Raw genomic sequence first — 11,160 nt, 5'->3', positions numbered from 1 at the left:
TTGAGACGGAGTTTCGCTCTTGTTAGCCAGGCTGGAGTGCAATGGCGCGATCTCGGCTCACCGCAACCTCCGCCTCCTGGGTTCAGGCAATTCTCCTGCCTCAGCCTCCTGGTTCCTTTACTCTTATACAAGAGCTGATCCCATAGCAGTGGGCTACTGTATCATCCCTATATGCTGGGCAGTTATTTGCAATCACCACCAGGCATTTGTCAAGGCTTCTAATCAGATCAGCAGACCACAACTGATTGACACGTAAAATCAGTCCTCGTTTTTTCCCTATGATTACAAAACTGCCAGTACTATATGGAGTCTGATCACAAGACTGCAGATTCTTCACAGATCTCAGGAAGTTGTGATGGGGCAGAGGCTTTCTGAACACGTGATTAGGGGACTATCTCTATCTGAGTAATGAATTTTTAGGTAAAGTCTGGGATAGGGTACTACAAAATCATGTTGATTACTTCAGATTTTGGAAGTTAAATCTTGTCTGTTAATTTGCATTCTTTAGAAACTTTACTAAGTACCTGAATTCGTGTTTCTATTCTACTGTGCAACATAGTGATGATTCAGAAATTGTTCCTTAGGGGAAAAAAATGAATATGAACATTTCCATTGTGTTAAGTGTAAAAAGGTCTAGACATGATTATAAAATTTAAATTTTATATCAAAAAAATAAATAAAAATATGTTTTGTGATATCACATTTCTGAAAAGGATCCCAGTGATTCCTGCCTTCTAGAATTTACATTCCCTCTCACATTGTACCAGGGTTGGCCTGTGTGAGCAAAGGAATATGGCAGAGGTGATGGTGTGTCACTTCCAAAATTAGGTTCTAAAAAACACCGTGGCTTCTATTTTGGTTTCTCTTGCCTGCTCTCTCGGCACATTCGCTCTGAGGCAAGCCAGTTGCTATGTTCCTAGCAGCCTTTGGGGAGGCCACCGTGTCAAGGAACTAGGTCTCCTGCCAAGGAGAGCTGTGTGAGTGGTCTGGAAGTGGATCCTTCCCAGCCTTCAGATGACAGCAGTCCTGACCAACATCTTGACTGAAACTCGGAGACACTGAGCCACAACCACCCAACTAAGCTGCTCCTGGATTCCTGACCCTTGGAAACTGTGTGGGATAATAGATGTTTGCTTTTTTTTATTTTATTTTTTTTTGAGACAGAGTCTTGCTCTGTCGCCCAGGCTGGAGTGCAGTAGCGTGATCTCGGCTCACTGCAGCCTTCACCTCCTGGGTTCAAGCAATTAACTGCCTCAGCCTCCTGAGTAGCTGGGATTGCAGGCACCCACACTCGGCTAATTTTTGTATTTTTAGTAGAGTTGGGGTTTCACTATCTTGGCCGGGTTGGTCTTGAACTTCTGACCTCGTGATCCACCTGCCTTGGCCTCCCAAAATGCTGGGATTACAAGCATGAGCCACTGCACCTGGCCAGATGTTTGCTATTTTAAGCCAAGATATTTTGGGGATAATTTGTTACATAAGATTAAATAATTAATACATAATTATTTGATATGCATAGAATATTGAATTTTAAACTTTGAGTCGGGGACCATGGTGTGGTGGCTTAACACCCGTAATCCCAGCGCTTTGGGAAGCCGAGGTTAGAAGATTGCTGGAGGCCAGGAGTTTGAGACCAGCCTGGGAAACATAGCGAGACTATTGCTACTAAAATATGTTAGGATATCAGCTAACATTTTTATTATTTATTAGCTACCCTGGCATCCTGGTATGCACCTGTAGTCCTAGCTACTCAGGAGACTGAGGTGGAGGATTGCTTGAGCCCAGGATTTCCAGGCTGCAGAGAGCTATGACGGTACCACTGTATTCCAACCTGGGTGTCAGAGACGCCGTGTCTCAAAAAATAAATAAATAAGGAAAACAGTCAGAAATAAAAAGAAAAAGGGGAATCTAGGTTTGAGGAAGTCCAGCTGGAAGTAATGGGAGTGGAGCCCTGACAAGCAGCGGGTGGGCAGCCTGGAGGAGGGATACCAGGGTGCCCCAGGGGAGCCGGGGTCGGCCAACAGGCTGCAGGGCCGCTCTGGCCACACGAGGGCGCCCCACATTGCCATATCTGGGCTGGGGTGGGGAATGAAAGACCACAAAGAGGCCTTATGGGGAGGGAACGTCCTGTGTGCCCACACACTGGCCCCTCTCTCCAGGTTTCTTGAGGAAGGTCAGCGTGAGGTCTCTCTGGCAACTGGAAACACAGCCGGTTTTCAGGCCCTGAGGAATGCATGCCTCTGCAAGCCAGGGTTGTCTCCTCTGCGGGGTAGCATGTGTTATGGTTGATTGTGACTGGCGGCAGTGAGGGTGGGAGTGGCTAACCAGGGACTTGGGGATTCTCTCTCCATCATGCACGATGGGGCTTCCTTCTCAGGAGAGGAGAAAAGCCCAGGGTGCAGAGATACTGTCAGTAGCCTTTCCCTTCTCCCCTCCGCACCCTCACTTTTGCAGCTGTAGAGCTTAATGATTACTGAGTTAAATTGCATTCAGATCTTAAGGCTGATGGGAGGTGTCGGGGCTCGTGTCGGGGCTCAGAACACAATACGCCGAAGTATGAAGCTGTGGCATGTGGACAGTTCTGAGAAATGCTTCCTTGTGCAATTGTGTCATTGTGCAAACATCAGAGAGTATACTTTCACAAACCTAGATGGCATGGCCTACTATACACTTAGGCTATATGGTATGGCTTATTGCTTATAGGCTACAAACATGTACAGATGTTACTGTATTGGATACTGTAGGTAACTTTAACACAATGATAAGTATGTGTGTATAAAGCATACCTCAATGTAGGAAAAGTACAGTCAAAATATGGTAATATAATCTGTTTTTTGAGATGCTGTCTCACTCTTTGTTGCCCAGGCTGGAGTGCAGTGAATGGTGTGATCTCAGCTCACCACAACCTCCACCTCCTGGATTCAAGTGATTCTCCTGCCTCAGCCTCCTGAGTAGGTGGGATTACAGGCACGCCCCGCTAATTTTTGTATTTTTAGTAAGGATGGGGTTTCACCATGTTGGCCAGGATGGTCTCAAACTCCTGACCTCAGGTGATTCACCCACCTCGGCCTCCCAAAGTGCTGGGATTACAGGCGTGAGCCACCATGCCCAGCAGGTAATATAATCTTATGGGACCACCATTTTACAGGTGGTCCATTGCTGAATGAAACATTGTTATGTGGTTCATGACTGTACTTTAAACTGAAGGACATTGGAAGGGCCTCCAAAGTTCTCTTTGACCTTCTGCCCACCTGCCTTCCACCAATCTTTCTCCCCACTCCCACCCGCCCACATGAAGTGTCATAGATGCTAGAATTTCTCCTCCCCAGCCAGGTAATGGAAACTAGAACCTCTCTCCCCTAAAGCAAGCAATAAAACATAGAAAAGTCACTTTCCCCTCTCCATTCTTCCTTGAAGACCCTCACTCTAGAGGACTCCCGCTTCATACCAGGGTTTGGGGATGCTACACAGAGAGGCCAGGAAGCATCTGAACCGACAGGCCTTGCTGGGTTCCCCACTCAGTCTGTTACCATTAGAGCATACCCTTTTGCCAATCATATATCTACACGTCTATCTTCATTGAACCTAAACTTAAAATATTAAGACAGTTCTTCCTGGGTCTTTGGCTCTTCACTTCTGAAGGCTCCTACTTCTTGAAAAATGTTTTATTAAATCTGCCACTCTTTTCTCTTGTTAACCTTTTGTTGTCATTGTTGTTGTTGTTACAAAAGTGTCAGCTGGCCGGGCACAGCGGCTCACGCCTGTAATCCCAGCACTTTGGGAGGCCAAGGTGGGCAGATCACCTGAGGTCGGGAGTTTGAGACCAGCCTGACCAACATGGAGAAACCCTATCTCTACTAAAAATACAAAATAGCCGAGTATGGGGGCATGTGCCTGTAATCCCAGCTACTCTGGAGGCCGAGGCAGGAGAATGGCTTGAATCTGGGAGGTGGAGCTTTCGGTGAGCTGAAATCGCAAGATTGTACTCCAGCCTAAGCAACAAAAGCAAACCTCTGTCTCAAAAAAAAAAAGAAAGAAAGAAAGAAAGAGGAGTGTCAGCTGTGACCCTTATGATGGCTGAGGAAAGGTATTATACCTTTCTGTCCCTATGGAGGGAAGGGGCTATGAACTGCATCCAGGGACAGGGAGCCTACAGATGGGTTGAATCTGTCTTGCTTGCTGCCATCTCTCCTAGGCCGAGTACAGTGCAGGCGCATGGCAGGCATGTAGCAACAGCGACTGTACTATCAACCATAGCCCACATTTATTCAGCATGTGCTATCATGTGGTGGGAATGATTCAGGGTGCTGTCAGTCAGAGTGCTTAGTCCTTATGTGGCTGGGTAGCACCCAAGATCCATCCTCATCGATCTTCTGTCCTTTGAAGGCAGATAAGTGAAAACCTCATTTGCAGCCTGACTCCTTTGAGAGCAATGGGTGCATATGGGATCCAACATTTAGTCCCTCGCATGAGATTTGGAAGGTGGAAGAGGCAGAGGCTGCCTTCCTGCTGCTTTGGCTGGTTCTTTCTGGCAAGCAGGGCCAATGCACATGCATGTTTTTTTCCTGCAGCAGCACCCAGTGTCCAGTTACCACCCATGGGGAGTCCGGGGACAGCTGGTGGCAGCAGCAGTGGAGGACCCATCTGCTCCCTGGACCATAGCCGTACCAGTGTAGCCGAAACTCAGCGGTGCCAATGGCAATCTCCAGGTGCCGTACCTTGCTTCCTGCTCAGGCAGAGGTAGCAGACCCTCTGGACTCAGCCTTACTTCCTCTCCTCTCCCCATCCAGACACTCCAACCACCCGTATGCACCTTACCCCAGTCTCAAATCACTTTCTGCTCTAAGTGCCTCCCGTGGTTGCTATGTCCTGCACTGAACTCTGCTGACTCATGCAATTATTATCCCCATGTTACAGAGGAGGAAACTAAGGCGCGGAGGAGGTGAGTAATCTTCCCTGAGCCACACAGCCAGTCAGTGGTAGAGCCAGGCTTTGAACCCAGGGTTTTCTGATCCCTGCACCCACCATACTTGCTGCCTTGGGAAATATGTGTCGCTGCGTGCAGATGCGGGAGGAGGCACAGAGAGCCTTCCGGCAGCGGGCTGGGCTAACTCCCATGCAAGCAGGTCCTGAGGCAGGATCCCGAGGTATCTGGCCCTTCCTGAACAGCACAAGCTGCTCAGTTTTCTGGGGAAGGTTCTAGAAGCTAAGCTGCCACAGATGGGATGAGGGGCAGGGAGGCTGCCTGGGAGAACCAGACTCTCTGGGCACCATGTCACCTCACATGGAGGGGAGACCAGAGTGTGCCAACCCAACGGAGACCAGCAGTGTTTGGAGAAACACTTCAGTGATCGGTGCAAAATCAAAAGAGGTAAGTGGTAAGGTGGGCGTGTCACCAGGCCTGTGGATCAGGGGGCCAACTTGGGTGGCACTGGCTTGGTGAACTTATAGTGCTTTGGTCTTGTCAGTGTCCCAGGGTTGAGTAAACTTTGGGAGCCTGACAGGCACTGACCCTTTGCTCACCAGGGGCTGTAATACCAGGTCACCAAGTAGTGAATCTGCATGAGAAGTATCAGTCAACTGGACTGGAATGTTCCTTCCTGCACGCTGAACACATTTTCTCTTTCTGGGCTGATAGAACAATGGGTGAGGGAGATGGGGCAAGTGCTGCGTGCTGAGGAGAAAAGTACATTGAAGGGGTTGGTTGATGCTTCAGATGTTTAAATGACGCCAGCCTTGGGCTGACTACATCTCAGGGCACTGAGCAGGGCAGCTAGGTGGGCCAGTCCTTGCACCCTGGTCAGATCTATCTCTGGAGTCTTCATTCACTCATTCATTAATTCATTTTTTGAAACGGAGTTTTGCTCTCATTGCCCAGGCAGAAGTGCAATGGCTGACTGCAACCTCCGCCTCCCAGGTTCAAGCGATTCTCCTGCCTCAGCCTCTCGAGTAGCTGGGATTACAGGCGCCTGCCACCACGCCAAGCTAATTTTTGTATTTTAAGTAGAGATGGGTGATCCGCCCGCCTCAGCATCCCAAAGTGCTGGATTACAGGCATGAGCCACTGCACCGGCCTTTTTTTTTGAGAAGGAGTTTCACTCTTATTGTCTAAGCTGGAGTGCAATGGAGCCATCTCAGATCACTGTAACCTCCGCCTCCTGGGTTCAAGCAATTCCCCTGCCTGAGCCTCCTGAGTAGCTGGGATTACAGGTGCCCACCACCATGCCCAACTGATTTTTTGTATTTTGAGTAGAGACAGCGTTTTACAATGTTGGCCAGGCTGATCTCGACCTGGGATTACAAGTGTGAGCTACCACACCCAGCAATTTTTTGTGTTTTTAGTAGAGACAGGGTTTCATCATGTTGGCCAGGCTGGTCTCAAACTTCTGACCTCAGAAGATCTACCCACCTCGGCTTCCCAAAGTGCTAGGATTACAGGCTTGAACCACTGCACTCGGCCTTTCATTCATTATTTTATGCATGCAACAAATACGTGAGTACTACCACATACCACATCCTTGCCTGCATGCCAGATATAAGATATTCAGACACACAAAGCCCCGGCCTCATGGAACCGCCATTCCAGAGCAGAACACACTTTCCTGTGCTTCTGTGACTAGGCCCCATCTCATCACATTATCTTTAGGCAGGTGAAGTCCATTTTCTTGCCAATAACTTTAGATGTGTTATCCTAGCCTCTGATTGCCTCTTTTGTCACCACCCTGATTCTTAACTCCTGAAGATTTGGGATCAGGGAATATAGACATTCATAGCAACCCTATGAGGGAGTTCTGTTATTATTCCATTTTACAGATGTAGAAACTGAGGCTTAAGGGAGTTAAATAATGTTCACGGGCAGTCAGAGTTCTATGAAAGGTTACTTACTGTGCATCTCGTGTGGGCCTGCAGGGGCAGCAGGTGGGAAGAAAAGCTGGAAGTGAAATGGGGCAGAACAAAGACAAACCACTCTGTGAAGGACAAATTAGAACCCATGTCTACCTCTCACCCCTTTGGTCTTGATGAGCTAGATGACCTGTAGAGGAGGCTGATGCCTTTTGGCATGGAGCTACAAATGTGGTCGGCCCAGGACTTGAAGGAACATGGTGGAAGCCAAAAGAGCTGTAGTTCTGGCTGCTGCACCACACCAACAAAGTGAGCCGACAGGTAAGTGACAACATTGCAATAGCACTAATTCTGGCACTAATTGTTACACACAATTATCAAAAACTTAGAAATAAGGCAAAGGAAGCCGGCGCGGTGGCTCACGCGTGTAATCCCAGCACCTCGGGAGGCCGAGACGGGTGAATCATGAGGTCAGGAGATAGAGACCAGCCTGGCCAACATGGTGAAACCCCGTCTCTACTAAAAATGCAAAAATTAGCCGGGTGTGTGGCGCACACCTGTAGTCCCAGCTACTCGGGGGGCTGAGGCAGAAGAATCACTTGAACCCAGGAGGCGGAGGTTGCAGTGAGCTGAGATTGCGTTACTACACTGCAGCCTGGGAGACACAGCGAGACCCCATCTCAAAAAAAAAAAAAAAAAAAAAAAAGAGGCCGGGCGTGGTGGCTCACGCCTGTAATCCTAGCACTTTGGGAGGCGAAGGCAGGTGGATCACTTGAGGTCAGGAGTTCAAGACCAGCCTGGCCATCATGGTGAAACCCCATATTTGAAAAAAAAAAGAAAAGAAAGAAAGAAAGAAAGCAAAGAATGACTATGTACCTTTTCTTTTCTCTGTCGCCCAGGCTGGAGTGCAGTGGCACGATCTTGGCTCACTGCAACCTCCCCCTCCCGGGTTCAGGCAATTCTCCTGCTCTCAGCCTCTGGTATAGGCACCACCACCATGCCTGACTAATTTTTGTATATATATTTTTTAAGTTGAGACAAACTCGATCAAGACAGTTGCAGGTGGGCAGAAAAAAAAAAAATTAAGTAGAGACAAGGTTTCACCATGTTGGTCAGGCTGGTCTGGAATTCCTGACCTTGTGAGTAGCCCACCGAGGCCTCCCAAAGTGCTGGGATTATATTATTATTTTTTACCTGACCTCAGGTAAACAAATGTAACCCTATAAGGGGCTCAGCTGAGCTAGGAGAGAGAGAGCTGAACTGCTAAGTGTCAGAGTAGCCAATTAAAACAAGTCAAAAATGTAAGAGGTAAGCCTTTAACCACTGACTGCAATGGCATAAGCAAGAGGTTAGAACTCTTCCCAGAAAGCGTTCCTGATCTTGCTCAAGACCCCAAGAGAGGGGTTTTGGGTCCCAAGAGAAGGGTTCTTGGATCTCACCCAACGAAGAAAGCTGAGTCCACAGAGAAAAGTGAAAGCAAGGTTATTAGAGAATTGAGGAAACAGAAGAATGGCTACTCCACAGAGCACGCAGGAGGCTACTGGATGGCTACTTTTATGGTTATTTCTTGATCATATGCTAAACAAGGCATGGATTATTCATGAGTTTTCCAGGAAAGGGGCAGGGGGGTTCCTGGAATGGAAGGTTTCTCTTCTTTTTGGACCACATAGGGTAAATCCGGGATGTTGCCATGACATTTGTAAACTGTCTTGCCTCTGGGGGGAGTGTCTCGCATGCTAATATATTATAATTCACATATAATAAGCATGAGGACGATCAGAGGTCACTTTCCTTTCCTCCTCATCTTGGTTCTGGCAGGTTTTGGCTGGCTTCTGTATTGAATCGTGGCATGTGTGTGTGTTTGTGTGTTGAGACAGAGTCTCTGTCTCCTAGGCTGGAGTGCAGTGGCGAGATCTGGGCTCATTGCAACCTCCGCCTCTCGGGTTCAAGCAGTTCTCCTATCTCAGCCTCCCAAGTAGCTGGGATTACAGGCGTGCACCACCACGACTGGCTAGTTTTTTTGGTAATTTTAGTAGAAATGGGGTTTCACCACATTGGCAAGGCTGGTCTCAAATTCCTGACCTCAGGCGATGCTCCCGCCTCTGCCTCCCAAAGTGCTGGGATAACAGGTGTAAACCATCACACCTGGATTATTGCATTGTGGTTTAACAGCAAGGTCTTTGTGACCTATGTCTTGTGGCCTTATCTCATCCTGTGACTAAGAATGCCTAGCCTCCTTGGGAGGTGGCCAGCAAGTCTCAGCTTCATTTTACCCAGCCCCTGTTCAAGATGAAGTTGCTCTGGTTTGAATGCTTCTGACAAAACCAGAGGCAGCACCAACTTTCCCTGTTCCATCTTCCCGCATGGAATGGTTAATGGGTCAAGGGTCAGGTGGATCCACATGGACATCTTCTCACTGTTGTGGGTCATCTCTCTTAGGAGGATGGTCTCAATAAAAGGCTCTGGCAGTTTTATGGACTCTGGGGTGAAGGGAGGGGTGGAAGTAGAAGAGCCCTGGGTACTGAGTCAGAGTGGTAAAAGTGTCTTCTGGGCTTTCTGCCTCTTCCCCCTTGTCAACCAAGAAAAATGACGAGACAAGTCTCAATCATTTCAGGAGGCTTCTTTGCCAAAGTTAAGGACGTATGCCTGGCACACAGGTTTATGCCTTTCTGAGAAGATGATTTTGAGGGCTCCAAACTTACAGAGGAAAGGTCAGGATATTGAGAAACACACAATTTTTATGTAAGAGAAGGGTAGGGAAAAATAACCATTTATGCCTTAATAAATTTGTAATCTGAGGTCAAGTGCAGTGGCTCACACCTGTGATCTCAACACTTTGGGAGGCTGAGGCAGGTGGATCATGAGGTCAGGAGTTCGAGACCAGCCTGACCAATACCGTGAAACCCCGTGTCAACTAAAAATTAGCTGGGTGTGGTGGCACATGCCTGTAATCCCAGCTACACAGGAGGCTGAAGCAGGAGAATCACTGGAACCAGGGAGGCAGAAGTTGCAGTGAGCTGAGATCACGCCACTGCACTCCAGCCTGGGCAACAGAGCAAGACTCTGTCTCAAAAAAAAAATTTTTGTAATATTTTTTCAGCATTGTTTTTCATTGGCTATGTGTCAGGTCTCCATATGCAAGGCTGGAGCCTGAAAGTCTGAAGTCCTGCCTGCCTCGGCTGATCGTCTCCCACCCCACACCCCCCAGCCTCCCTGTGTTCGCCATTGTCCCTGATCACCTAGAGGAGCTTCCCCGGACAAGCCCCTCACCCAACCCTGCCATCTTAATTGTTCTTATGAATGTGAATACCTCTAACCCATCGTGCCATCTTAACTGCTCTTCTGCCTCACCCCTACCTGCCATTGTAACTGAACTTGTGGTTATAAATACTCCTTGTCCCTACCCCCCACCACTGTAACTGATCTTACTCTGCAACACCCCCACCCCACAAAAAAACTACCCCAAGCTATAAAGCCAACTCCTACCTTACCCCCTTCTCCTGTCCTTTCTCGGATTTGGCTCCCTTACACCGAAGCGAGAAATGAACCGGCCTTGTTGCCCACACAAAGCCTGTTTGGAAGATCTCTTTATTAAATGCATTTAACATTCAGTACTATTGGATGTGAATAACACTATGAATATTTAGTTTCTTGAATTTTCCTTTGAACTAGATTTACCATTCTGCTGGTTTCTTCATTAATGAGTTAAAAATAAATCTTTGTGGTGGCCAGGCAGTGTGGCTCATGTCTGTAATCCCAGCACTTGGGAGGCCAAGGCGGGTGGATCACAAGGTCAGGAGTTTGAGACCATCCTGGCCAACATGGTGAAACCCCTGTCCCTACTAAAAATACAAAAAGTTAGCCAGGCATGGTGGTGCACGCCTGTAATCTCAGCTACTCTGGAGGCTGAGGCAGAAGAATCACTTGAACTAAGAGGCGGAGGTTGTGGTTAGTGGAAATGACAGAGATGACACTACTGCACTCCAGCCTGGGTGACAGAGCAAGACTCCGTCTCAAAAATAAATAAATAAAAATAAATAAATCTTTGTGGCAGGATGTGGTGGCTCACGCCTGTAATCCCAGCTCCTGGGGAAGCTGAGGCAGGAGAATTGCTTGAACCCAGTGAGCTGACATCGCACCACTGCACTCCAGCCTGGGCAACAGAGCAAGACTCTGTCTCAAAAAAATAAAACAGGGCCAGGCGCGGTGGCTCAAGCCTGTAATCCCAGCACTTTGGGAGGCCGAGGCAGGTGGATCACGAGGTCAAGAGATCGAGACCATCCTGGTCAACATGGTGAAACCCCGTCTCTACTAAAA

Source organism: Cebus imitator, unplaced genomic scaffold (assembly GCF_001604975.1).
Source record: "Cebus imitator isolate Cc_AM_T3 unplaced genomic scaffold, Cebus_imitator-1.0 Scaffold32, whole genome shotgun sequence".
NCBI classification, from domain to species: Eukaryota; Metazoa; Chordata; class Mammalia; order Primates; family Cebidae; genus Cebus; species Cebus imitator.
The sequence above is the reverse complement of the archived record's forward strand: the minus strand, read 5'-3'. Positions refer to the sequence as shown.